The sequence below is a fragment of the Herpailurus yagouaroundi genome, unplaced genomic scaffold, assembly GCF_014898765.1.
Source record: "Herpailurus yagouaroundi ecotype Mexico unplaced genomic scaffold, PumYag 222, whole genome shotgun sequence".
NCBI lineage: Eukaryota > Metazoa > Chordata > Mammalia > Carnivora > Felidae > Herpailurus > Herpailurus yagouaroundi.
The window spans coordinates 16,303,799-16,331,094 of NW_024412453.1; the positions used below are offsets into that span (position 1 = coordinate 16,303,799).

Genomic DNA, 27,296 nt, shown 5'->3' on the forward strand with positions numbered 1-27,296 from the left:
ACCCGCGGTCCATGGGTTGCCGGCTGGAGGGCTCAGGGTCTGCGTCCCCCCCAGACGCCGCCCCACTGCTAGGAGCTGGGGGCCACTACGGGAGCCCCGTAAGGAGGCGGCGGAGGAAGCCCACCTCAGCAGTCTGGCCCTACTTAGGACCCCCGTTGGGCCCTGGACCCCAGCTGCTCCTGGCCCCCGACTCGGGTGCAGATTATCCGGCGGGACCGGCTCCCGGAGGGGGCGCATCTTCCGGGCTCGGGCGTCCTCACCGCCGACGGGTCCGCTTTTCCCGCTGCACCCCCTCGCCTTCGAGGGGAAACTGAGGCCCCTAAAGCAGGGCGGTTTGGAACAGGAACGAAAGGGTGGGAGAACCGAGCGCCTGGCCAAGTTTGGCGTGGTCTCGAAAGCCCCCTCCTCAGCGCAAAACGCTACCGCTGAGCGAGGCTCGTCACCGCGACCCCCAGCACCCACCGCCGGGGGAGCTGCTGAGCTGAGTCCCAGCCGAACCCCGCCCGCGGGAGCCCGCCCCGCGCATGCGGCCGTGATCCCTCCCCCGCCCCCTCCAGGGCCGCGCGCTCCCGAGTCACGTGCCAAGACTCGCGCAGGCGCAGGCGCACGGCGGTGCTTCCGGCGGGCACAGGCGCTTCGAGGCGGCTAGGGCGGCGGCTCAGCGCTGGGGTTCGTCCCCTCCCCGCCCGGCCCGCGGGCTTCGCCGCCTGGGTCTTCCCTGGGCCCCAGCCGTCCCGTGCGCGGTCTGGCCGCTGGAAGCCCGGAGGCTCTCGGAAGTTTTGATTTGGAACCAGGAAAGGGTTTGAACTCTCTCAGAGTTGTGGGGAGAGGCCGCGGTTTCCGGACGTGAAGATCGTCGAAGACATTGTTGTTGGCGGTTATTAGGTTGTGGTTTTCACATGCGGCCAGCCCAGGAGCTGAGATTTTAAGAGATTATCCCTCCTCCCTTACCCCGCCAGAGACCTAGAAGTTGGTATCCAAAGTGCCCTCTCCTGCTGTCCTTAAGGATTAAAAACCCAGCCTTATGCAGGCACTTGGCCCTACCTCTGGGTGAGGGGAGATGGGAAAGCGCTTGGGGCCGGTGAAACTCCAGATGGGGGTAGGGGGCGCTAGGGAGGGTAATCTCATTAGAATGTCTCTCATGGCTCCTGGGGTTCCCTGAGTCGCTAATTTAGGAGCTAAAAAGAACTCCAGAGATTCTGTACTATCCCATGAAATGGTCCTCAGCCTCTCTTTGAAACGTGTCCAGTGACAGACCTCAATTGTAGGTTTTCTGACAGGATGTTGGTTTGGGTGGCTCCCTCTGCCCTGGATACCCACCAGTTGTGAGAGGGCATCATATCCCTTTGCAGCCCTGTGGAGAATGCCTGGGTGGGAGTGTGCACCTGCCTCTTGGCCACACCACACCACACCACACCACACCACACCTTGGCCCGCTGTGCATAACAGAAGCTGGGAAGGGACCTGTGTGGCTAAATCGAGGTTGGCTGGTTGGTTACAGAAAGGAGAGAATTTACTTGTAATTTCCTGGGTTTCCTTGGCTGTTTGTTTGGAGTGGAGATCATTTGGTCCCCGGGGAATCTGGGAGGAAAAGGGAAGTCCTTGGAAAGGAGTTAGGTGCCCTCCCTGGGTTAAGAAGGAGTTGGCTAACCTGCCTTATTCCCTGATATGCATCCCTTTTCTGGGTTTAACTTCACGGAACACCCAGCAGTGGTGGGGAATTGTAATACAAAAAAAGAGCTATGTGGTCCCACCTGTTCTTTTTACAGATGAGGACGCTGACACCTAGTAAAAGAGCGTTCAGGGTCACAGAACCAGCTGGTGGCAGAGGTGGGACTCAGGTCTCCTGATCCCCAGGCCTATTCTCTCTCTCCTACCCCGTATATAATAGGGGCCAGCACAAAACAGATGGCACATTATGAATGGGTAATTTGAGGCAGGGTGTAGGGAAAGAACCGTGGATAGTGAAATGTTCTGGGGCTTCTAACAGAGGGATCTTACCATCTCTACGCCTCGAGACAGAGAGGCTGTGTGGAGGGTCATTTTGCTAGAGCTAGGACTTCAGGTCAAGGGGTTCAGGAAGGCAGTTGGGAGGAAATAAAATCCCTCTGATTTGTCAAGGCTCTCCATGTACTAAACCCCATGGGAAGTCAGAGGGCAAAGGAGACTTGATTAGTCCATGCAGGAAAATTCCAGAACACAGTACAGATAGAAAAGGATGCAGAAAGTACCTAGAGGAGCATTGAAAGGTATCCAATATAACATGTAACCTTACTTCTGCTCGTTTATTAATAGTTTACACTTCTTGAGCACTTACTCTGCATTGTGTGTGTCCATTATCTCATTGCATTTTCCCATAAACCCAGTTTTCTCCATTTGACAGATAAGGGAACTGACAAGTGAAACAACTTGAGGAATGGAGATGTGAACAGCTAACGGGACACCTGCCTCTCCGGGATCTTATCTTGGGTATAGTAGTTCCTTCGTGGATGTTTGTGCAGTGGAGGATGGAGTGAATGAATGCGCAAACGAACAAGGAGCAAACACACGTAGGATTAGGTGGCAAATCTCCCTGAAGACCCTTAGTGTGCCTGTCCTCCATGAGACTGGAGGCTCTCTGCAGAGGTGAGTCCTGTGCCTGGCGGTATCTCTGTTGCTGGCTTGTAATGAGCCAGGTATTCAGGTTAAAAGATCAGGTGTCTAGATGTGCAAAAAACCTTGGACTTCTGGGCTTTCCCAGTGGAAGTTTTTGGAATTAAGCAGTTTTCTCTCTCGGTGCCATCTTGATCCAGTCCTGATTTCTGATGCCCCCACAATCTGGGCAGGGGTCCAGCGTGCTGCCTCATCTCTGCTCGGCTCCTACCCATCGCTCCACCTACAAGCTCAGTTCTGCTCCTTGCCTCACTGATGTCGATCCTGGAACACGGCGTTCTTCAGGGAGAAACCACCTACCAGCGTGTTGGGGAGTTTTAGCAGCATCCCTACGGTGGCCTGCCCTGGAGCAGAAAGCTCAGTGTGGAGGCTTTGTTTCCTTTCTCCGCAGTCCCTCTTTCCTCACCATCTCCTCGCTTTAGAATCCCCTTTTATTGGCCTCTTCCTTCCTCGAGGGCCCCACACAGTCTTTCACTTGTTCACTGTCCAGGCTCCTCAAGCCAGGAAGAAGAGCCTCACATAGACTGATCACTTGCCCTGCCTGCCACCGTGCCTCATGTGTCCTCTCCATCATCTCATTTCATTTCTTAGTGACACGCTAGGTAGGAAGTGTCAGGGAGCGGCCTTGCAGACGGGAAGACCTAGACTTCGGTTGGGTAACTTGTTCAAGATCACACAGCTGTTGAGGGTAGAGCTGGCCTTTGACCTCTGGCCGGATTCCAAGGCCATCCTGGCCCACTTCTCGCCCCGAATAAGTCCTGCTGCTGCAGTATTTACGTTCATGTTGACCTTTGCTGTTCGGAGCATTTTCCCTGTGCCTTGGCCTGTGGCCCTGGGGCTTGGGCCTGTCGGATGTGCTGTTTCAGCCTGCCCTGGTGGGTTTCCACATGGAGCTGCCTGACATTTGATTCCACCCACAGGCCTTTGCTGACAACACCTCCTCCATATGGAAGGCCATTTGACGTGCTTCAGAGTGGCAATATCCAACCCGTTCTCTAAAGCCCAACTTCTGTGCCATCTCCCGAACGATGTCCCTCTAAACTCATTCGCCTCCAGATTCCCAGACTCACTTTGTGAACCTCCTCTGAAGGATTTAGCACATTATTTCCTGCATGTACAGTAACTCGCATATGCAACTTGCTTACGTGGTTGAGGGCAGGGACTGTACTGCAGTGGTGTTCGTATCTCTCCAGCTCCTAACAGAGGAACTTACACATGGTAAGTAAGCCCCCAGTGAGTGAAGGCCTTAGGGGAGCTCGTGGTGAAAAGAGTTTGTAAAATGAAGATTTATCCCTCAACTTTACGTGCTGACTTTGCTTAAGACAAAATTCAACTGCAGTATAGATGTCCTGGTTGAGTCTGGGGGATGGGTGGTGGAGGACACCTTGTGTTTCTCTTGAGGAGCTTTGAATTTAGGGAAATGAAGTGACATGGGTGAGGGCTGGCGGTGGAGACAGGCTGTGTGGGTGCAAGGGGTCCAGATGGGGCCGCAAGAGCGGCGAGCTGCGTCCCTTGGTCATTACCACGGCTGCAGCTTCTCTGAGGCCATCCCCTGTGCTCTCTGAGTCCCTTTATGTTTGCTGTCATAGATAAAGGCCATCACTCCTGCTTCATCACCATGGGTGAAGGGTCCTTGGCCATAACATCAGCATCCCCCTCCCTGGGACCCGAGTCAGCTCAGAGTACCCATTTCCCATATGACCACAGACACATAGATGCTGGGGCCCTTCAGTAAGAATGGGTGTGGGCTGGGATGACTCACCTGCTCTGTCGCCGCCTACAGCTCGGTTTAAAGCCTTTTTGTTTTTTGTTTTTTTTTTTTTTTTCCAACGTTTATTTATTTTTGGGACAGAGAGAGACAGAGCATGAACGGGGGAGGGGCAGAGAGAGAGGGAGACACAGAATCGGAAACAGTTAAAGCCTTTTTGAATCAACTCTCTTCCCCGGGAGAGACACAGGTGTCTCTCTTTACAGTTAGCAGCTTGGTGCTAACTTGGGACAGTTGATGCCCGTCACTGTCCCAGTGTCTGAAAGTCCAGGTTAGTAAGGAGCCATCCAGGTTCGTGTTCACGAAAAACTGGTAGAAGCAGCCTAGAAAGCAGTGCCTTGACCTGGGCATCAGACAACCTCGACCTTAACTGGGCCCCACCAGGAACTCACTGTGCGGCTATAAAGGAAAGGGGTTTGGGACACCTGGCTGGCTCAGTCCGTAGAGCAAGCGACTTTCAGTCTCGGAGCTGTGAGTTTGAGTCCCGCCCTGGGTGTAGAGATGACTTAAAAGTGAAAACTAAAAAAAAAAAAGGAAAGGTTTCTTCTTTCAGTAAACATGTTTTGACCACCTACTCCTGCCGTGCGAAGTAAGGACAAGGTGAGCAATGAGAAGGCAAAACCAATCCCTATTCCTGGTGGCCTCTCAGTCTCTGTAAAATCAGTTCGAGTCAGGGTGATAAATGCTCTACGGAGGTGTTTTGGGAGCATGGAAGAGAAAGTAAACACATCTTTCCTGGGGGAATGAATGAGCACAGGGAGATTTAACTGAACAGGACACATTTGAGCTGGACCTTGGAATTGGGATTCTCCTGGCAGACAGGAGTAAGTCTTGCAACTTTGGAGAGTGTTGTGCAGGACGTTGTTGGGGGAATGACGTCAGTGGGGTGTAGAGAGGAGATAAGACTCCAAACCCTGTCTGAATCTAGCAGAGAAGGCCTTACTGGGTCACGCTGACTTCGGACCTTCTGAATGTGGAGGGGAGACACTGAACTGATCTGTGTTGTGGAAAGATCAGTCTGACAGCAATATGGAGGATGAAGTGGAAGGTCAAAGACGCAGAGAGACACTGAGTAGAACAGGGTTAGACTATCACAGGAAATAACTTTTTGTTTTTGGTGTGGATTTCTTAATGTTTATTTTTGAGAGAGAGAGAGAGAGACAGAGTGCGAGTGGGGGAGGGGCAGAGAGAGAGGGAGACACAGAATCTGAAGCCGGCTTCAGGCTCTGAGATGTGAGCACAGAGCCCAACACAGGCTCAAATTACTGAGCCGTGAGATCATGACCTGAGCCGAAGTCGGGTGCTTAACCAACTGAGCCACCCAGGTGCCCCAGGAAATAACTTTTTGAGGACCCCACCTGTGGGATTAAAGAGGGTTGGATTAGAAAAATCCCTAAAACTAAAATTCTCTGCCTCTGAACCCACCTGGGCATTTGGTTCTTTTCACCTACCCCATCCCCCAACTCCTAGCTGATGATGTTCATTGCTTGCCCATGCTCCATTCTGGGTGTGCTGTGACCTGTTTGGGTTTTGACCCTATCCAGTTTCCCTGTTTGTAAAGTCTGTCCACCCAGCACTTCAGCTGAGACTTCGGCTCCTTGGAGACCAACCAGTAGGAGGCTGTACTGTGCCCTGGGGTCCTCGCCACCCCCACCTCTTGCCCTGACTCTGCTCTCACCTCTGGCATCGTCCTCCAGTCTCTAGACTGGAAATGGCAACTATGCCAGCCTTTCTGTAACTCTTTTCAAGAGAAACTATGAGACATTATGTTTCATTGGAAGATGTTTACAAGCAGGAACTAGAAAAATGGATTAAGGAGACCTTGGGATATTGGTCTAAAAGAGAACAGAATGTGAAATACAGGGCAGTCCCCCCAGAGTGACCCCGCAAGTCTAAGCCCCTTGATTTAAATTTAGATCAGTTCTATAAAATGTAACCTTAAAGCCAGAAATAATGTGTCTTCTGCTAACCCCTTCCCTGTAATCCCAGGCTAGGGTTACAAGTACTGCCCCTTCTTGTCTACCTGTTTGTACAGTTGTGTACAGTTGGGCCTATAGACTTCGGCAGCCAGTCAACAAACAGGTTGTTGGGCCTACTGTGTGCCCACCTCATGCTGGCTGGGATGGGATATAGGCATGCCTTGCTGTGTTCTCAAGGAATCAGGAGACCAGTATTTTAGTCTAGTTGGGAATGCAAGACACATGTGAGAACCAACTAGGGAGCGGAAGAGATGAGTTGTGAAGAGGGCAGTTAACATTTGGTGGGTGGGGCTGCAAGTCCACAGAACCTGGAGGACGGAGCAAGTGGCCCCAGTCTCCTGGGTTCCCTTGGGAGGGGGCAGGATCCAGCCTAGATCTAGCTGGGGGTCTAAGCTGGATCCCAGCCAGCCTCAGTGGGAGGTCGGGGGCCAAGTGGACTTCATGCTGCCCTCACAAGGGACTATATCCCTAGTTCCCAAATGTTAATGCTGTTTTTACAGCCTGCATCTTCCTACTTGTCAAGATTCTCCAGTCATCCTTCCTCTTAAACACCTCTTTTTTCTTTTACTTTTTAAGTTTTTTTTAATTTATTTTGAGAAAGAGAGAGAAAGAGCAGAGGACAGGCAGAGAGAGAGCTAGACAGAGGATCGGAGAGCTGGCTCTGCACTGACGACAGAGAGCCTGATGCGGGGCTCAAATTCACAAACTGTGAGATCGTGACCTGAGCCGAAGTTGGAAGCTCAACTGGCTGAGCCACCCAGGCGCCCAACGCCTCTTTTTTCATAAAGACTCTTCCTTCCCACCAGCCAGCATGATGCTGATCTGCATGCAGCCCTTTGCTTATAACTGTGTTGTGACATTTGTTCCATCTTGTCATGTACTAGTGAATGTCGTGTGCCTTGTCATGTATGTGTTTGTGTTTTCGCCACTTCCACTAGATCAAGATCGTGAGCTTCTGTTAGGGAATATGCCTGAGGTATTTCTCGAACTCCCAGTGAGTAGCCTAGAGTGATACCCTGCTCAGAAAATGTGTGTTCAGCGGGTGAGCAATAGTCTAGCAGATTCCATTCCCCCTGGTGTATGGGTTACATAAGATTAGTTTTGTGGGGCGCCTGGGGGGCTCAGTCAGTTAAGCATCCAGCTCTTGGTTTCAGCTCAAGTCGTGATCTCACAGTTTGTGAGTTCGAGCCCCACATCAGGCTCCATGCTGTCAGTGTGGTGCCTGCTTGGGATTCTTTCCCCCATCTCCCTCCCCCTCCCCCACACGTGTGTGCACTCGCACGCTCTCTCTCTGTCTCTGAAAAGAAATAAACTTAAAAACACATTGGTTCTGTAAAAGCAGTCCTAAAACCAGAAGGGGGAGGGGCCTGCATTCTGGGCCCAGTTTCTAGCAGGGGATCACATAGGGAAATGAAAGGTCACTGTAAGTTGGACCTGTGTGGCCACACAAGAGAAGGGTATCCAGTGGTCTCTTGGTCTTGACCCTTGGGGGCCAAAGGGACGAAAGGAGGGTCTCAGTGGCAAGAATGCTGTCCCTTATCTTATAGAAAGAGTCTTGGAATCAGAAAAGTTGGGGACTAGCTCTGATCCAAGTTTTGATGACAATATACTTGTCTTGTTGACCTTATGGGATTGTTCTGTGAACCAAATGAGACAAGAAATATGTGAGTTCTTTGAAAAAGATGAAATATTACTAGAATATGAGGCACCATTGTACTTTCTTTTTGTTCCTGATTCCCAGCCTCTCCACTCTTTCTATAGAGAAACTCTCAAGGCACCAGCTGTGAAGGCCAGCTGGGGAGAGCCTAGCCTGTCTGTGCTGAGTTCCCATTTAGGCTCAAAGACTAGATCCAACGTGGAAGAACATGGTTTTTTGGCTTCCAAACCAGGTAACTCTGGGTAAGTCACTTCAGCTCCCTGAGCCTCAGTTTCCTCATCGGTAATTGGGCGATGATAATCTACTCCTCCTACCTCTTAGGGCTCCTGGGAGGATCAAATGAGACAATTAATATGACAGTGGCTTGTAAACTGTAAAGGTCTGTCCAAATGCTATGGATTTACTTTTTAATCTGTGTTTGAGGGCTTTGGATAAAATTGGCCAAGACTGTTGCACATCTAGACAGTGACATCATATGCGTGTTATTGGAGTCCAGGGTGGGGCACAGAAGGCGTCCCCAGAGTCCCTGGAGCAGGACAGAATGCAGAAGGGAACCCCACCCATTGCCTGCCTGTAGGAGACCTGATTCTGTGGTCCGACCTGAAGAAATCCAACCTCCTAGTTTCCAAAGTGTCAAAGACTCTGCTATGACCTCTGTGCTCAGGGGATACTTGGATGACAGCCCAAGAGTAGGGGCTATTGTGATTTAGCTCTCTGTTTTTGGGGTCTCACCATGCTGTCTAGACTTGGAAGGCATTCAGGGTAAGGTTGTTGTGGAACAAAACACAGGTAGCACATTTTGTGGGACCTCATGTCATCCTCTTCTTACTTCCTCTGTGTTGGCAAATTTCAGCTGTAGAAAAACAAAAACCAAAAAAACTTCAGAGAAATGGTAGCCCAACTCATGCTGGAAAACGTGACTGGCCAGTGTTAATGAAAAGTCAGAGTTCAGAAATGGGGTATCACCATCTCGGTGCTTTGTTACTCTCAGGTGGTGGTGAAGCCAGTCTTAGGGGAAAGGCTCTCTATGTGCCTGTGGCCACATCAGGTTTGAATGCCTTCATTGGCCTTGCTGGTCACTGGAACTGAAAGGAAATGGCTTAGTGAACAAGAATTTGTGGGCTAGTTTATAGTGTGCTTGGCCCTGTACTGGGAGCTTTGGGAAAGATGAAAAAGGTCAAGTTGTGGCTTCTGTGTTGGAAGTCCTTAGACCAGATTTGAGAAAGCGAGATGACTGGGGATTCCGGCTGGCAGGCCCTTGTGCGCAGGGCCAAGGGAGTGGCAGATAATTACCGACAGAGGAAGACAGAGGCGAGGATCCGCAAAGGCTCTCGGGAGGGTGGCGGGGGAGGCTTTCTAGAGGAAGTGGAAATATGTGAAAAAGACAAAGTCAATCACTGAGAATCATCTCTGCTCCCTAAAATGTCTTCTTTCCCTTTCTGGCCCCAATTAGGAGATCCAATCAGTCTTCTATTGCTTTCTGACAAATGATCCAACTTAGCGGGTTAACATGACTCATTATCTCCCACCTCTGCAGGCCGTGCTGGTCATGCGTCCAGGCAGAACATGGTAGCTGTCAGCTGGGCGTTGCCCCCAGCTCATGGAGGCCACTCTTAGTCTTTCCCATGTGTCTTCTCCATCTTCAGTACAGCAGTGGGGCCTCAAATCCCCCCTTGGTTTGAATCTCTGACTTCCTCTTCTGTTATCAGCAGGAGAGAACCCTTTGCTTTTTTTGTTTTTTGTTTTTTTAATTTTAGAGAGAGAGAGAAAGTGCCAGTAGAGGAGAGGGACAAAGGGAGAGAGAGGGAATCCCAAGCAGGCTCTGCCCTGTGAGTGTAGAGCCCAACACGGGGCTCGATCCCAGGACCTGGGATCAAGACCTGAGCTGAAATGAAGAGTCAGATGCTCGACTGACTGAGCCACCCAGGTGCCCCCAAAACCCTTTGCTTTTAAAGACTTAAGTGTGATTAGGTGAGGCCCACCTGGATAGTCTCCTTTTGATTAGCATAAAGTCAACTGATAGGTAGCCTTAAGTACCATCCTGACCATTTTTTTGAGTGTACAGCTTAGGGGCATTAAGTACATTCATATTCCTGTGCAGCCATCACCACCACCATCTCCAGAATTCTTTTCCTTTTGGAAAACTGAAACTCTGTATCTATAAAACACTGACTCCCCATCCCCCATCCCCTGGCAACCACCACTGTACTTTCTGTCTATGAATTTTACTACTCTAGGTACCTCATGTAAGTGGAATCACACAGTATATTTGTCTTTTTGTGAGTGTCTTCTTTCAGTGAGCACAGTGGCTCCGAGGTTTCTGCATGATGTGGCACGTGTCAGAATTTTCCTTTTTAAGGAGGAGTAATATCCATTGTATGTATATACCACATTTGTTTATCCACTCATCAGTTGTTGGACCCTTGAGTTGCTTTCGTCTTTTAGCTATGGAGAATAATTCTGTGTATATAATAATTATATGAACATGAGTGTGCAAATGTCTCTCTAAGATCCTGCTTTTTAAAAATGTTTATTTATTTGGGGTGCCTGGGTGGCTCAGTGAGTTGAGTGTCCGACTTCAGCTCAGGTCATGATCTCACGGTTCATGAGTTCAAGCCCCACATTGGGCTAAGTGCTAACAGCTCAGAACCTGGAGCCTGCTTTGGATTCTGTGTCTTCCTCTCTCTCTCACCCTCCCCCACTTGCAATCTGTCTCTCTCTCAAAAATAAATAAACATTAAAAAAAATTTTTAAGTTTTTTTATTTTTGAGAGAGAGAGAGAGAGAGCATGCGTGAGTAGGAGAGGGGCAGAGAGGGGAGAGAGAATCCCAAGCAGACTCCACACGGCCAGCACATAAGCCCTATGTGGGGCTCAAACTCAAGAACCATGAGACCATGACCTGAGCCAAAACCAAGAGTCAGACACTTAACCAACTGAGCCACCCAGGGGCCCCACTAAGATCCTGCTTTTAATTATTTTGGGTATATACCCAGAAGTGCAATTTCCGGGTTATATGGTAATTCTAATTTTAGTTTTTGAGGGAACCACCATACTGTTTTCCACGGTGGCTGCACCATTCTGCATTCCCGCCAACAGTGCACAGGTGTCCCAATTTCTCCACATCCTCACCAGCACTTGTTATTTTCTGTTTTTTGGACAACAGCCATCCTGAATGGGTGTGAGGTGGTATCTCGTTGTTGCTTTGATTTGCATTCCCCTAATGATCTGTGATGTTGAATGTCTTTTCTTGTGCTTGTTGGCCATTTGTTTGTGGGTCATGAGATCTTGATTAAGACACCCCTGTCATCTGCTGCCTCGCATACCCTCACGGTAGGGAAAGTGTGTGTCGGGGTAAAATGCTCTGCAGATTACTGTTTGCCCAGGGCCGGTGGGTCCGGGGGAACGGCAGGGGCCCTGAGTGCTCCTGGGTATGGGCTTTCTTTTCAGGGGTAATGAAATGTTCTAAACTTAGTGGTGATGGTTTCACGACTCTGCACACATACTAAAAGCCATTGAGTTGTGCAGTTTAAATGGGCAAATTTTATACCATGTGAAGTATCTCTCAACAACTCTCTTCAAATGCTGCCTTTTGAATGTAGAAGTAAACCAGTGCCCACCATAAGAGCGAATGTTACTGTTTCATTAGCCAGCTCTGCGGAGCAGGAGTGAACCTCACCCAATTGTGGTGAATCTGCATTCCTACCCAGAGTTCCAGTCACCCCGTCTCCCTCCGGTTTCCCTAATCCAGTTTTATTCCTTCAGTCTGATTCTGTCTTAGGTTCTTCTAACCCGGGGGGACCTCCTTACTGCATCTGTGGGGATGAGCGAACCTCTGTATTTGGCAGAAGTGGAAAGTGGCAGAATCCACCAGCCTGGGGCGTCTCTGGGCCTCACGCCCTCACCCCGGATTTGCAGGGGCTTACGGGAAGGAGAACATCAAGGTTGGCGGATGCCACCAGGAAAGGGGCAAGCGGTTGCCTGAGCTGTATTACGTAGGGCCCTAAAAGTGCCCCTCTGCCACTCCCACACCTGGTCTGCGCCTGGTCACAGCAGTCTGAGCGGAGCAGGGTTTTGAGGGCATAAAAATCGAGGTTTTCTCAAGGGTTGGGGAAGAGGAGCCTGAAGGGGTTCTAGGCCATGCAGCCCTGGGCATGTTACTGTGGCATGAAGCCAGCCCCGAGCCGGCCAGGAAACCTCACCAAGACCTTGTGCTTTCTCAGGCTGAGAGCCTTTGAAAGGCTCCAGTCGTAGAATTGCAGGTGTATGGAGAGCTTTGCTGAGGCTTCGCTCTGCACGATTCTGACCCAGCCCATCTGTCCCGGATAAATCTGGAGGAGGGGGCCCCTTGCAAGCTTCCTGGCCCAGTAAGAAAGGTCAGCGGCCAAGGAAGCTACAGGGATAACAGCAAATACCTGAAGGTTAGAAGTGCTAGAAACATATTTGGTCAGGATCGGGGGCAGAGGTTTGTCAAGCCCCTCTCGTCCAGCAGTGGTGCTTCTGTAGGTCCCAGACATTCCCAGAAAGAGTGTCAGCCCGCCACACACCATCCTTTGCAAAATAAGGTAGCGGATCCAAGAGAGGAGGCGGCTGGTCCAGGGCTGCGGGCCGACTCGTGATAATAGATCCAGAGTTCCCAGTTCCCCGGCCCGCCTGGCCCACAGCCTCTGGTTCTGGAGCCTTCATGGCAAAGGAGCAGCCAGGACGGTGGACACCAGGGCGCCTCTGTGCACCTGAGCTGAATCGTTGGCCTTTCCCCACAGTGCTCCTGTCCCTTTGTTCCGAGTGGGCTTCTTTCCTGGTTTGCTTTCTCTCCTGCCTGCTCAGCCCTCGCAGCTTCCACGCCCACACCATCTGGAGTGGAAACTGTCCCGAGGAGCTCCGTAACTTTGCCCACCCCCCTCCGCCACGTTCTGCCGAGCGTGGGCCCACACCAACGCAGGTTTCCCGAGTACAGTGAGTTCTCCTTTTTTAAAAATTTCTGAGGGCTCAGAGAGAATGAAATGTTGCTTCTCAGACTTGAGAGTCTTCGCACTTAAGCAGTGACAATTCAAAAAAAAACTGTTTGCAAAATCTTCCCCTTGGTATTTAACACAGTTCCTCACGTTCCTCTGCTCTGATTTGCATGACGGGTGAGGTGTGTGGCCTCACTGGGTTAGAGGCCCGACTGTGTCCCTGTGGCTTCACAGCCTGCAATGCTGCCGTGGCACAGATCTTGTCCCCTGAGGTCGGGGGTCCTAGAAAGCTCTCTGTCTGGGACAGCCTGAACTGCATCCCTTGTGCAAGGGCAGGTGTCCACTCTTCCGGCTCTCCACCTCTGTCCCCGTTGCCCCCTCTCTTCTCCTCCTTCCCTCTGTGCTTCCCTTCTGTTCTTCTTTGCATCACTTCCATCCCCACGTTTCCTCACCCTTGTGACCAAATGTCATCTGGCCACGCCCACATGCAGTAGTGTTTCAGCGCTGTGGCTGTTGTTGGCTCGTTCCTTGTCATGGGTGATACCAGCCATCTGGGGATGGCTCAGGTCAGGAGCCAGGCTGTTCCCAGGGTGGAAATCACCTCCTCCTTAGGTTGCTCATGAAAGTAAGCAGTGGGAAGACTGTGTTGTCTCTTGGTGCCAGGGGCAACAGGGACGCAGGGCACCCCGAAGTCTGCATGTAGTGGCAATGTCACCTGCAGTGTGATGAATCGAAGGACGAGGTGTCACATGGGGCGGACAGGGTCAGAGTGCTTAGCCGGGTGGTCTTCCCTACCTGGAGTGTCTCCTTTGGGTGCTGTGCTGTCTCTTGGAGCTTGAAGGCTCATGTTGTGTTTGCACCAGGGCTGCCCCTCGAGCCCTCACCCATCTCTGCCGCGAATCTTCCTGCAGCTCCTGGCCTTTTAATCTCACCGAGGCAGGGCTGAGAAGGTGGCCATGAAGCAGTTGTTTCCACCTTGTAATCAGGAAGCACCTGTCCCAGCCTCTGGTCCCTGTTTTGGCCACGCTCACTTCACCTGCCGTTCCCCCAGACCAGCCGTATCTCCTGCCACCTCCGTTCTGCTAAACGCAGTTCCATTTGCCTGCCTTCCCCCTCGTCCTGCCTCGTTGCGCAGCCAAGACTCCCTGTGTTGGACCATTCCATTCTCGGGAAGCCACACCAGCTGGCTCTCCCCTGTGCTGCCGTGTTCCCCTCTTCCTATCTCCATTAAGGGTTTGTCACCTTGTGTGGTGACTGGCTGTTGACACGTCTGCACCCCCCACTGGATTCTGAGCTCGCTGGGGGCAGGGATGTCAGTATGGATCACAGACCTCCCTCTGTTCCTGTCATTTGCTAAGTGATGAACCAGCAAAGTAGCAGATAATGTAACCACATTTGTTAACCATGCTTCTGCATTCAGACTCTTTTTGATGGCATGAAATCTCCGGAGGGAAGTAAATGTATCTGTTGGGGCTGGGAAGAGGGGATATGTAGGGGCTATGTGTAAGTTGCATTCCCACTGATTCTGCAGTGTGTGTTTGCTGTTATTACTGTAACAAGTTACCACGCTGAGTGGCTCTAAACAACACAATTATGTTATCCTGCAGTTCTGGGGTCTGAAGTCTGAGATGAGTCTCACATGTTGGAAACCAAGGTGTCTGCTGGTCTGTGTTCCTTCTGGAGGCTTGCATTTCCTTGCCTCTTAGAGTCTGAAGTCAGCCTGCATTCCTTGGCTTGCGGCCCCTCCCTCCTGTCACCCCAGCCTCTGACTCCTGTGGTCTCCTCTACTCTGTACTCCGACCTCTTGCGTCCCTCTTACGAGGACCCTTGTGTTTATATTGGGCCCAGTGAGTAATGCAGGATAATCTCTCCTTCTCAAGACCCTTAACTTTATCACATAAACAGAGCCCCCTTTTCCATGTTAGGTGACATATCCACAGGTTTGGGGGGATTAGGAGGTAGGCCTCTTTTGGGGGGCATTGTTCACCCTACCCTGTGCAGGACCCCCACCCAGAGACCCAGCTTCTGCTGTGTGTTCCTGTTTGCATGGCTTGCTTCTTCCCATCGTTCAGGGCCTTGTGCTGGCTGGCTCTTCCAAGAAGTCTTCCCCAAGCCCCCTCTCCCTCCAGCCTGATGCTCCTCAGCCTTTGTTCCTGTAGCTGCGCCGACCATGAGCATGTCTCTGGTCAAACCGAGACCTTCCTTGGTCTGTGCATCTTTCCACTTCTGTGCAGATACTGGGAGGGCCTTTCTTTCTCCTGTCTGGAATGTCCCCAGTTTGACCTCACCTGTCTCCCCTCTCCCACTGTGCTGCCCCCACTGTCAGCCAGAAGCTCCAGATTGGCAGAACTCAGACGCCCCATCACTCTAATGACGACCATGGTGCTTTCCAATTCTGGGTTTGCAAGTTAGTCTGCACCCCTGGACCACGAGGGAGCATCTTGGAGCGTGGGGCCACCCCTGATCAATCCTGGCTTCGCGGGCCCCGACACTTAGCATGTGGTGACAGATTGGCATGAAGTGGCTTCTCTGCTGTTTGAGCTTTCACGGTGTGATCTATAGCTCGCACTGGCATGGCACTTGGCGTCCGCCACCTCAGATTATTTATTATCACTTATTTTTTTCTGCATGTGCCCTGCTGCCCACTCCCACCCCAAACACAATTAGAACAGAGGGTCACCAGCCCCGCACAGAATCTTACAACCAGTGGATGGCCTAAGGGTTGAGCGGAATGAAAATGCCTGCTGTTTGACCATCTTTAACCTGCAGAATACTAGGTGTCTTTTGACCAGGGGACAGAGTATTCATTGGCCAGGGTGTCTCGATGCAGTGGTGGCCAAGTCCTCAGGTCTCCTTCCTTGCCGGCTGCCGCCTCCTTCCTCCCAGTGCCGGAGCTTCTCCTTCCTCCCTGAATGGCACTGAATGGACTGAATGGCAAGCCAGCCATGAGTGTATCGATTTACATCAAGAGCTAGAACTGCCATGCCCACCAGCTGCATGGCAGGCAAAAGGGAGTGTGCTCAGACTCAGGCCCACGTGGGGGTGGGCCAGCCCAAAGCAGACGCCCTGCAGCCCAGCTGAGTGCCTTCTCCAGCAAGCTGGCGGCACAAGGCGGGTTCTCCGCAGGAGGGAATGTGCCCTGCAAGCAGCATGCTCTGATTTTCTCAGGGTCACGGGATGATACTGGCACAGCCCAACGCTTATTAGGAGCAGTTGCTACAGCCCACAGGAAACCAGGGCTGTTGGCCTGGGTGATTTCCCCTCCCTCCCGGCCCCGGCCTGCCTGCCTGCCTCCCTCCCTTCTTCCCTCCCTCCCTCCCTTCCTTCCATTCTCCCTCCTTTCTTCCCTCATTTCCTCCCTCCCTCCCTCCCTTCCTCCCTGGATTCTCTCTTTCTTTATTCTTTTCTTTCTTGGGCCTCTTTTTTTGAATTATAGTTTCCTCGCTAAAATAAAATGCACGTATTTTAAGTCCTCAGTTCAATAACTTTGACTAATACATACACTCATGTAACTGCTATGTTAATTACCCCAGAAAGTTTGTTCCCTTGTAGCTTTTCCAGTTAAGCACCTCTCCAAATGTCCATCAACTGAAATGATCAATGAATGGGTGAACAGAATGTAGTCTATCCATACAACCAAATGTTGCTCAGCGGTAGGAAGGAAGCTCTCGTACCCACTACAGTGTGGATGAACCTTGAAAACATGATGCTGAGTGAAAGAAGCCAGATGCAAAAGGCCTCCGAGTGTGTGAGTCCACTTATGCACAGTGTCCAGAATAGGCAAATCTGTTGTGGCAGAAAGCAGATGGATGGTTGACAGAATGGTGTGAGGGGGCCTCTCTAGGGCTGGGCAGGGCGGTGGGGGGGGATTGGTTGGGGCTGAGCTAGTGGGTATCTGGTTTCCTCTGCAACTAGACAGTGGTGATAGTTGCATAGCTCTGTGAATATACCAAAACCCACAGCACTGTACCCATTAAAGAGGTGAACGCCATGGTGTTTGACGTATTATTTCCATGAAACTGTTATTTTAAAACAAAGACCTGGAACATTCCCGGCACCCCAGAAAGTGCTTCCATGCCCCTTCCCAGTCCTGCTCGACCCCCAGAGGCAGCCATAGTGGTGTCTTTTTCCAATCATGTCTGTTCAAGAACTTCCTATAATTGGAATCACATATTAGGTACTCATTTGTGTAAGGCTTCTTTCACCAAGCATAAGGTTTTTGAGATTTGCTCATATTGTTATGTGTTTTTTTTTTCTTTTCTCCTGAGTAGAATGACTTTACCATAGTTTCTTATAGATGGAGAGCTGGGCTGTTTCCAAGTTATAGATATTATGCATAAAACTGGTATGGCTATTCTTTTTAATGTTCATTTGAGAAAGAGAGAGAGATCGCAAGTGGGTGGGGGCAGAAAGAGAGGGAGACAGAGAATCCCAAGCAGGCTTCAGGTTGTCAGTGCAGAGCATGACGTGGGGCTCAGACTCACAGACCATGAGATCATGACCTGAGTCGAAATCAAGAGTCAGACACTTAACCCACTGAGCCACCCAGGCGCCCCAAAACTGGTGTGGATATTCTTGTAAAAGTATACCGGGGGACATGTGTTTACTTTTTTTTTTTTACCTAGAAATGGAATTGTTCGGTGTACAGTTGTATTTTTAGTTTTATGACAAACTGATAGACTTTCTTCCCAGATTAGTTATATCGTTTCACACTCCCATCAACACTATATGAGAGTTTTGGTTGCTCCATATCTTCACTAACATTTGGTATTGTCAGTCTGGTTTTTTTAATTTTTATTTTTTTAGTGTTTTTAAAATTTATTTTTGAGAGAGAGAAAGACAGAGTGCGAATGGGGGAGGAGCAGAGGGAGACAGAGACACAGATTCTGAAGCAGGCTCCAGGCTCTGAGCTGTCAGCAACAGCCCAACACGAGGCTCGAACTCATGAGCTGTGAGATCATGACCTGAGCTGAAGTTGGACACTTAACCAACTGAGCCATCCAGGTGCCTCGGTGTTGTCAGTCTGTTTAATTGTAGTTATTAGGGTTGGGGTGTTGAAAATTTTAAAATTTTTAAAATGAATTTTAGTTATAAATTTTTTTTTAATGATTAGTACTTTTAGTGTTTTGCCTAAGCAGTGTTTGCCTACTTCAAGGTCATGGAGATATTTTCAATTAAAAAAAAATTTTTTTTTAACGTTTATTTATTATTGAGAGACAGAGCATGAGCATGGGAGGGGCAGAGAGAGGGGGAGACACAGAATCCGAAGCAGGCTCCAGGCTCTGAGCTGTCAGCACAGAGCCCGATGTGGGGCTCAAACTCACAAACTACAAGATCATAACCTGAGCTGAAGTCGGATGCTTAACTGACTGAGCCACCCAGAAGCCCCAATATTTTCTATTTTTTTTAAGATGCTGTATTTCCTTTATGTCTAGGATCCAGCTTAAGTTTTCCATGTGATACATGGAGTTGTGGTTCATTTTTTCCCTTTTGGGTAGATAATTATTTCATCCCATTTGTTGAAGATATTTGTCTTTCCCCATTGAATTATCTTGCTTTCTTTGTTGAACATCAATTGATCATATATATGTAGTTCTATTTCTGGATGATGTTTCCTGTTCCATTGGTGTCTTTGTGTACCCTCATGCTAATACCAAACTGTCTCGATTATTATTGTTTGTAGTAAATCTTAAAAGCAGCTACTATAAGCCCTTCAACTTTATTCTTTATTAAGACTATTTTGGCTATTCTAGTCCTTCTTATTTCTACAAAATTGACTACTTAAATTTCTACCTAATTGGCTGCTAGTCAATTGCTAGAAAAATTCCTTCTGGAATTTTTATTGGGATTACATTGAATCTATAGATCAATCTGGAGGGAATTGACATTTTAACAATATTGAGTCCTACAGTCCATGAACGTGGTACATCTGTACATTTATTTGGGTCTTTTATTTTCCTCAATAACTTTTGGTGGTCTTTAGCAAAGAAGTCTTGCACATCTTTGGTTAAATTTATTTCTAAGTGGCATTTGTATTGTAATAGAGGAAACTGGACACCACAGAGGGATGAAAAGGTGGTAGATGGGTAGACACTGGGGCTGCTGTTTTGGGTTCATCACCAACAAGAAGCAGCTGGTCACACGGGATGTTTCTTAGTGAGTCCCCTCCATCTGGATTTCAGAATTAAGCCTATTCTCTGAGGACATAACAGCCAAGAGTCTGTGTTCTCTTATTCCCTCCATGAACTGAGATGAACACCTTTTTAGTCGTCCCTTCTGGGCACAAGCTGTACTATGAAGGTCAGGCACAGGCTGGTCCTGCTCACTCTCTCCCCATCCCCCTCCCCACCTAGAGAAACTGCAGTGCCTCCAACTCTTGATGAGCCTCCGTTGGCTGTGAGCAGCAGTGGCCAGTGACCTCCGCAGGGTCCTGGCTAGGAGAGCTGTGCCTTAGTGAACTGGGAACTTCGGCAGAATCAACCACATACTTGGAAGAGGAGAAGAGAAGAGATGGATGGGAAGAAGCAGAGTCTGAGAGGAGAACTCTGACTGATTCTGATGGCAGAGCACTGGAGCAGGGTCTGTGAAGGCCTGCTGCTTGGGGGTCTACCAGATGGCCTGGTTTCCACAGCTGCCTTGGATTTCCAGTAGAAGCCTCACTTTCTTGGGATTCCTGATCTCATAAAATTCAGGTTTGATTTTTCCAAGCGGTCCTTGAGGGTTGGCCCTATGGCTAAGGCTCCTCTGTTCCGTATTTCCACAAGTAGTCTAACATATTGCCCGCCCACTTGCATGAGCTAACTGGAGAGAACTGCTACTTCTTACATCCAGGAACACCCAGCTAACACATCTGAGTCTCCCTTTGGGTCTGTTGTGTTACCTCAGTTTGGAGCCTTTTGCTTTTCCCTCCCTTACTAGGGTGTGCGTGTGTGTGTGTGTACACAAATAGCATACACAGGCAGAAGTCTTACTGATAATTTGGAGTGGGCCCATCAGAGGCATCCTGGAAGTTGGGGTGGGGGGATGTGCATTGAACGTCCTGCCACAAGCATGACTGAGAGAATTGGAGTCCTCAGGAGATGCTCAAGGGCTTGCTAGACAGCCTTGAAGATGGACCTTTGTCCCCAGTGCCATATGGGGAGGGGGAAAAGCTATGGGAAAATATTTTGGCTTAATATAAAGAACTTTACAGGAGCCATATATCCATGGAACAGCCTTCCTTTCCTGATTACGCTTTTCACATCCCTGGAATATACAAGCAGATACTCAGAGACTCCTGCACTGAGGAGGATAATGTGACCTTCAAGATCCATTTAATTCTGTGCCTGACACTTTACCAGGAGGTGATGAATGTTCTCCTCCCAAGAAGACTTCTCCTGAGGAAAGGAGCCCAAAGAAAGACTTTTTTATGTAATACCAACACTTTGAACAGTTGACACTTCTTCCAATATGTACAGCCACTTCTGATATTTATCAAGTTTCCATATTTGAATGGGTTTTGAGTTCTCTAGTCAGTTCATTGGTCCATTGTCAACCCCTGTGCTATTAGAACCACATTGTCCTTGGTAATGCAAGCTAGTGCAGTCACTTTGGAAAACTGTATGGAGGTTCCTCAAAAACTAAAAATAGAACTACCCTATGACCTAGCAATTGCACTACTAGGTATTTATCCACGGGATACAGGTGTGCTGTTTCAAAGGGACACATGTACCCCAATGTTTACAGCAGCACTATCAACAATAGCCAAAGTATGGAAAGAGCCCAAATGCTCATCGATGGATGAATGGATAAAGAAGATGAGGTATATATATATATATATATATATATATATATATATATATATACACACACATACACGATGGAGTATTACTTGGCAATCAAAAAGAATGAAATCTTGCCATTTGCAACTATGTGGATGGAACTGGAGGGTATTATCTTTTTTTTTTTAATTTTTTTTTCAACATTTATTTATTTTTTTGGGACAGAGAGAGACAGAGCATGAACGGGGGAGGGGCAGAGAGAGAGGCAGACACAGAATTGGAAACAGGCTCCAGGCTCTGAGCCATCAGCCCAGAGCCTGACGCGGGGCTCGAACTCCCAGACCGCGAGATCCTGACCTGGCTGAAGTCGGACGCTTAACCGACTGCGCCACCCAGGCGCCCCTGGAGGGTATTATCTTAAGCGAAATTAGAGAAAGACAACAATCATATGACTTCACTCATATGAGGACTTTAAGAGACAAACATGAACATAAGGGAAGGGAAACAAAAATAATATAAAAACAGGGAGGGGAACAAAACATAAGAGACTCATAAATATGGAGAACAAATAGAGGGTTACTGGAAGGGGTGTAGGAGGGGGGATGGGCTAACTGGGTAAGGGGCATCAAGGAATCTTCTCCTGAAATAATTGTTGCACTATATGTTAACTAATTTGGAGATAAATTAAAAAAAATAAATTTAATAAATTATATAAACATTAAAATTACACTGTGTGAAAGAAACTTGTCATAAAAGACTAAATACTGTATAATCTTATTTAAATAAAATTCCTAAACATAAACTCACATATAGTCATGGAAGTGTGAGAGTAGTGGCTTTTAAGGTGAGGGAGATGAGGGAACAGAAAAAGAGACACAGAAGAACTTTCTAATATGATGAAATACTTGTATATGTTGTTTTCTGTGATCACAGCAGTGTAAACAATTGTCACAACTCTTTTATCACCTAAGATCTCTGCATTTTTTGTATAAAAAATATACTTGGATTTTTTAAGTATCAATTAAAACATGTATTAGCAGAATACCATGTCTTAAAGGTTTTTAACGTTTTTGAAATTTTATGTAAATCAATATGCTTAGTAGCATAACAAAATTCTATATTCTTTGTCCTAAGAATTATTTGAAATAGGAATATTTTTGCAACTATATTTAGAATCCTATAACTTTCTTCAGGAGAGACAATTCTTGATATTTTCTTTTCAGGTACCCTAAAATATTCTTGTGATAGGGAATAACTGAATAAAGGATTCTCAATGCTAAAAGAAAAAAAAAAAGAAACACACTGCCTTAATCGTTATAGTGCTACAATAATTTCTGATACCAGGAGTATAAAGTCTTCCCACTTGGTTCTTCTTCTTCACATTTTCTTAGACATTCTTTAGTCAGTGATCTTCCGTATGAATCTAAGGTGAATTATGTCCAGTCCCATGGAAAAACAATGCTGGGATTTTGAGTGGGATAACAGTGAATTTGTGATAGTTATAAGGCTGATAACTTTATGAGAAAGACATTTTTTTTTTAATTTTTAAAAAATGTTTATTTTATTATTTTTTTTAAAATTTTTTTTCAACGTTTTTTATTTTTATTTTTGGGACAGAGAGAGACAGAGCATGAACAGGGGAGGGGCAGAGAGAGAGGGAGACACAGAATCGGAAACAGGCTCCAGGCTCCGAGCCATCAGCCCAGAGCCTGACGCGGGGCTCGAACTCCCGGACCGCGAGATCGTGACCTGGCTGAAGTCGGATGCTCAACCGACTGCGCCACCCAGGCGCCCCTGTTTATTTATTTTTGAGCGAGAGAGAGAGAGAGAGAGAGAGAGAGAGAGCGAGCGAGCCAGGGAGGGGCAGGGAGGGAGACAGAATCTGAAGCAGACTCCAGGCTTTGAGCTGTCAGCCCAGAGCCCGATGCGGGGCTTGAACACATGAACCGTGAGATCATGACCTGAGCGGAAGTCGGATGCTTAACCGACTGAGCCACCCAGGTGCCCCAAGAAAGACATATTTTTTTTTTAATTTTTAACGTTTTTTATTTATTTTTGAGACAGAGAGAGACAGAGCATGAACGGGGGAGGGGCAGAGAGAGAGAGAGAGAGACACAGAATTGGAAGCAGGCTCCAGGCTCTGAGCCATCAGCCCAGAGCCCGACGTGGGGCTCGAACTCACGGACCGCGAGATCGTGACCTGAGCCGAAGTCGGCCGCCCAACCGACTGAGCCACCCAGGTGCCCCAAGAAAGACATATTTAAAGGTGAAATCTCAGGAGTATTGACATCTATGGGGATAGGTTTTTCTGTCAGAGTTGCTGTTGCCCCTCACATTATACTGTGGCTTGTATCCAAGAGCAGCCACGCTCCATTTCGCCATGTGGAAATGCCTTTCCAGCCAAAACCCTCACCAATCATTTGGTTGGCCAAAGCGAGTTCTCCCAAGCCTGTTGGGATAGGCCGCCTGCTTTTTTGCAGCCTCTACCCACAAGAAAGTGCCAGAAGGTGTGGCATCAGGATTGGAAGAGAGAGTGGGGGATACGGCTGCAGGAGACGCCTACTCAGGCACTTCACAGAGGGCACCTTTCTCTGAGAATCAGCTTGGAGCCAACTTTTCTTTCTTCTTATGACTCAACCATCATTAATTAGGAAAGCTGCCTGAGCATTCTTCATTTGAGTCAGAAGCCCTGCCCGTGCTTAAGCTGTCAGTGCTGTAGGAATTTGCTCCTTTGTCATTTAAGGGTTCATAGAAGTCTTGTCCTTTCCAGATAGTCCTCTTTGGAGGGACTCCCCAGCCCCCTTTATGGTTCCTGTGGGGTGGAGGGTAACACATTTCCTTGTGCTTTTCGCTGGTCCTATCATTGGTGTCTTTCTCAAGATGTACCTCTGGGGTCTTCGGTGGGGGAGCAGGGGGCGGGGCTGGAGATGAGGAAGGCATCACTCCCCATCATGGAAGCAGAGGCATCATGGGTGAACGAAAACAGCTTTGAGGTTGACAAGCTCGAATTTGTTTGCTAATTCTGATACTAATTAGCTGTGTGTCCTTGGGTGGTCTGTCTAGTGGCTCATCTGAGCCTCAGTTTCTGCATTTGTGAACATGAGGTGATGGCATCTCTTGTCCTTGATTGTTGAGATTATTATTCATTGAGATACTATGTGTGGAAGCACCTAGCATGGTACTTGGCTTCGAGTAGAAGTTCAATAATAAATGCCACCTCCCTGACTCTACTTCTCACCACTGTGAAGCTCAGACCCGCATCCCATCCAAGGCCTTCTAAGTGGCCACCCAGCAGGCACAGTAGTGGTGGTGGGTGGCGAAGGGGAAGTCTTACTGTATGGAGAGTCTTGGCACCTTTTAGAATTTCCTGGGAGAGCAGTAGACTAAGTGGCCACTTCATGCTGTTCCAGAGCGTGACCCAAGGAGTGGACAGAAGACTTGTATCTGTTGTTTAGTCATAGCCCCAGTGTGGCCTGAAACTTCTCCCATTAGCCAATTTCATTTGTAAACTTTCTTCTAGAATTGCTAGATTCACCTGGAAAATAGTCTGCAGTCTGCAGGCTGGAGTGTAGAAAGCCATTTTCAAGGGTGATGAGGAAGGCCAGCTGTATTGGTGGTCTCTCATTTAGTAGCACATCGGACCCTTTCATATGGAGATTGGTAGATTCGTTGGAGCAGCGACTGTCATTTACCTTTGTTCACTTTTAGCTGGAACCCTGCCCACAATAGGAGGTCATCAAAAAGTTGATGTCTTTAAAAATTGTGTGATTCTGGGGCTCCTGGGTGGCTCATTCAGTTAAGAGACCGACTCTTGATTTTGGCTCAGGTAATGATGTCACGGTTCGTGAGTTTGAGCCCCGCGTTGGGCTCCACGCTGACTATGTGGAGCCTGCGTGGGATTCTCTCTCTCTCTTTCTCTCTGTCTCTGCCCTTCCCCCGGGAAATTTTGCTCTCTCTCTCAAAACAGATAAGTGAACAAACAAAAAAAAAATGTGATTCTGACACGTGCTACAACATGAATGAACCTTGAAGACGTGCTAAGTGAGGTAAGTCAGACATGGAAAGACAAATACTGAATGATTTCCCTAGAGCAGTCAAGTTCATGGAGACGATGTAGGAAGGTGGCTGCCAGGGACTGGGGGAGGGGAAACGAGGAGTTTGTGTTTAATGGAGGTGGACTCTTGCTTTGGAAGATGAAAAAGTTCTGCAGGTGGATGGTGGTGAGAGTTGTAGGACATTGTGAATGTGCCTCATGCCATAGAACTGGTACTCAAAAATGGTTAAAATGGTAAATTTTACATGTATTTTACTACAATAAAAAATAGGTGCCTGTCATACAGTCAGTGTCCTAATTTTTTTAAGTTTATTTATTTAGGGAGAGAGAGAGTGAGAGTGAGAAAGCAAGCATAAGCAGGAGAGGGGCATGGGAGGGCTAGAGAGAAAATCCCAAGCAGGCTCCGTGCTGTCAGCGTGGAGCCTGATGTGGGGCTCAAACTCACAAACCATGAGATCATGACCTGAGCCGAAAACCAAGTTGGACACTTAACTGACCGAGCCCCCCCTCCAGGCGTCCCCCAGTGTCCTAGTTTTTAAACTTAGAGCATAATCAGTGGGTACCCAAAGGCAATTAGCATTTGCGAGATGTAAAAATGTCACTGGATTTGCTCGTTTATTCAGCCAACACTTCTCGGCTGCTGGCTGCATCCCAACTTCCGAGCCAGGCTGGAGGAGTCAGATTCAATCCCATGCATGCGCGTGTGCTTCCAGGGCTGGACGCTGAGGGTGAGGACGCAGAGGCCCCTGGCTCAATGAGCGCGGCCTACACATGGGAAGGGTAGACAGGGAGAGCTGCTTAGTTCCCTGGTGTTGAAGGGCAGGATCCTTGGGGGGAGCTGGGGCCTGTGGGGGGAGGAGGGTCTCAGAAGGAGGGGGGGCTGGGTGCTGTGCTGGTGGGGGATGTGGCACCAGCCTCACCTTAGTCCCCTGGCAGCTGGCCACCTTAGCTAAGTTTTAAAAAGTCTCTGTAGGGGCACCCGGATGGCTCAGTCGTTTGAACGTCTGACTCTTGGTTTTGGCTCAGTTCATTATCCCAGTGTTGTGGGATCAAGTTTCATGTCGGGCTGAGCGCAGAACCTGCTTGCTTAAGATTCTCTCTCTTCTTCCCTCTGCCCCTCTTCCCTGCTCTCTCTTGCTCTCTCTCAAATAAAAAAAATACAAATCAGAAAACATGTGCAATGTGTTACTCTGAGATCGTGTCTGTATATCTATTATCCATATATCTATAGCTGTCTCTACAGATCATCTGTATCTTTGGTGTACACACACACACACACACACACACACTCACGCAATGGATGGGTCAGGGCGGGAGAATTATTTGCAGGTTTCACTTCTCTGTTTTTGGAGCAGGGTGTTTTGGCTCTGGGGAGTGGTGAGAACATCCTGGGTGTGTCCAGCACCCTAGGTCCCCCCAGCCCAGCCTTTAGGTCAGAGGATAGTTGGGAGCAAGGGGTCCAGGGTGGAGGATGTGGGTGGAGCCTGAGGGTGCCTCCGGGGTGGGTGTTGATGCTGGGAGAGCCCGAGGGCTCTGTCCTTAGTTACTGTGTTGGGGTCCAAGCCAGAAGTCCAGTCCCTCAGGTGGGCTGGTTTGCTTTGCTGCCGTGCAGACCACACTGTCTTCCCAGGGACCCATCCTCCTCCTTCCTGGAGAAACTGTTTGGGAGGCAGCAAGGTCATTTTCCTTGATGAAAGTTGATGCGTTCACATACCCACGAAGCGGTGAGTTCAGATGACTTCGATGTGATAGAGCCTGAAGCAATGATTCGTCCAAAAACAGGCAGCAGAGGGAAGGGGAAGGACGGGACATGCTGAGGCTCCATTAGCCACTGATCACTCAGTTTGAGTCAGTTTACAGGACCTTAGCTTGTCATCTGTGAGGACAGCAGAAGGCTGCATGGAGCTTAGCCAAGTATTGGGGCCTTGGAGAGGAGGGAAGGAAGTCAACAGGGAAACCACAACGGATGGCTTTTGAATTTTCTAACACGTCTATTGGCATTTGCAAATAACTGTAGTCGCCAACATTTATTGAGCACTTACTGTATGCCAGGAACTGCACAAAGTGTCTTATATCTTTATGAGGTTATTTTGGATGGGAAAAATTGCATCTTTATTTTTATTAGCTCCTAATGGATATTTCATACTTCCTTCAATTGTGAATACAGGCATCAGACCACAATCTTCTTATCAGACCACAACATTAGTATTTGCCACCTTGGACATCACAGGTACAGCGTCGAAGAAGACCAGCACCGCAAATCCGTTGAAAAGGCCTGGGCTGTTGTTACTGAGTTGGTATTGCAAACTTGGTGGGTGCAAATGGTGAGGTGTATTTTTTCTTTTTCTTTTTTTCATTGCTTTATGAGCCAGGTCAACATAAGCACCGAGGAGAGATGCCTGGATTGCTCCCAAAGAGGAGGCAATATGAGCATAATTTTCAAGTTATCCCTGACGGAAATTTCCATGAATGT

General features: G+C 48.6%; 1 long non-coding RNA gene across 6 annotated transcripts in view; it reads left to right on the plus strand.

Annotated features, from left to right (window-relative positions):
- Positions 1–675: 675 nt before the first annotated feature.
- LOC121019601 (uncharacterized) overlaps positions 676–27,296 on the plus strand; it is a 37,209-nt gene continuing 10,588 nt past the window's right edge. For 4 of the 6 annotated variants that reach the window (XR_005785703.1, XR_005785704.1, XR_005785701.1 and 1 more), the window contains exons 1-5: positions 676–969; positions 2,384–2,625; positions 3,573–3,870; positions 8,161–8,298; positions 26,991–27,134. This is a non-coding gene — a long non-coding RNA (uncharacterized LOC121019601). Of the gene's footprint in view, positions 970–2,366; positions 2,626–3,572; positions 3,871–8,160; positions 8,299–26,990; positions 27,135–27,296 lie in introns of all 6 variants that reach the window. The other 2 variants (XR_005785706.1, XR_005785705.1) reach the window with 2 other exon arrangements.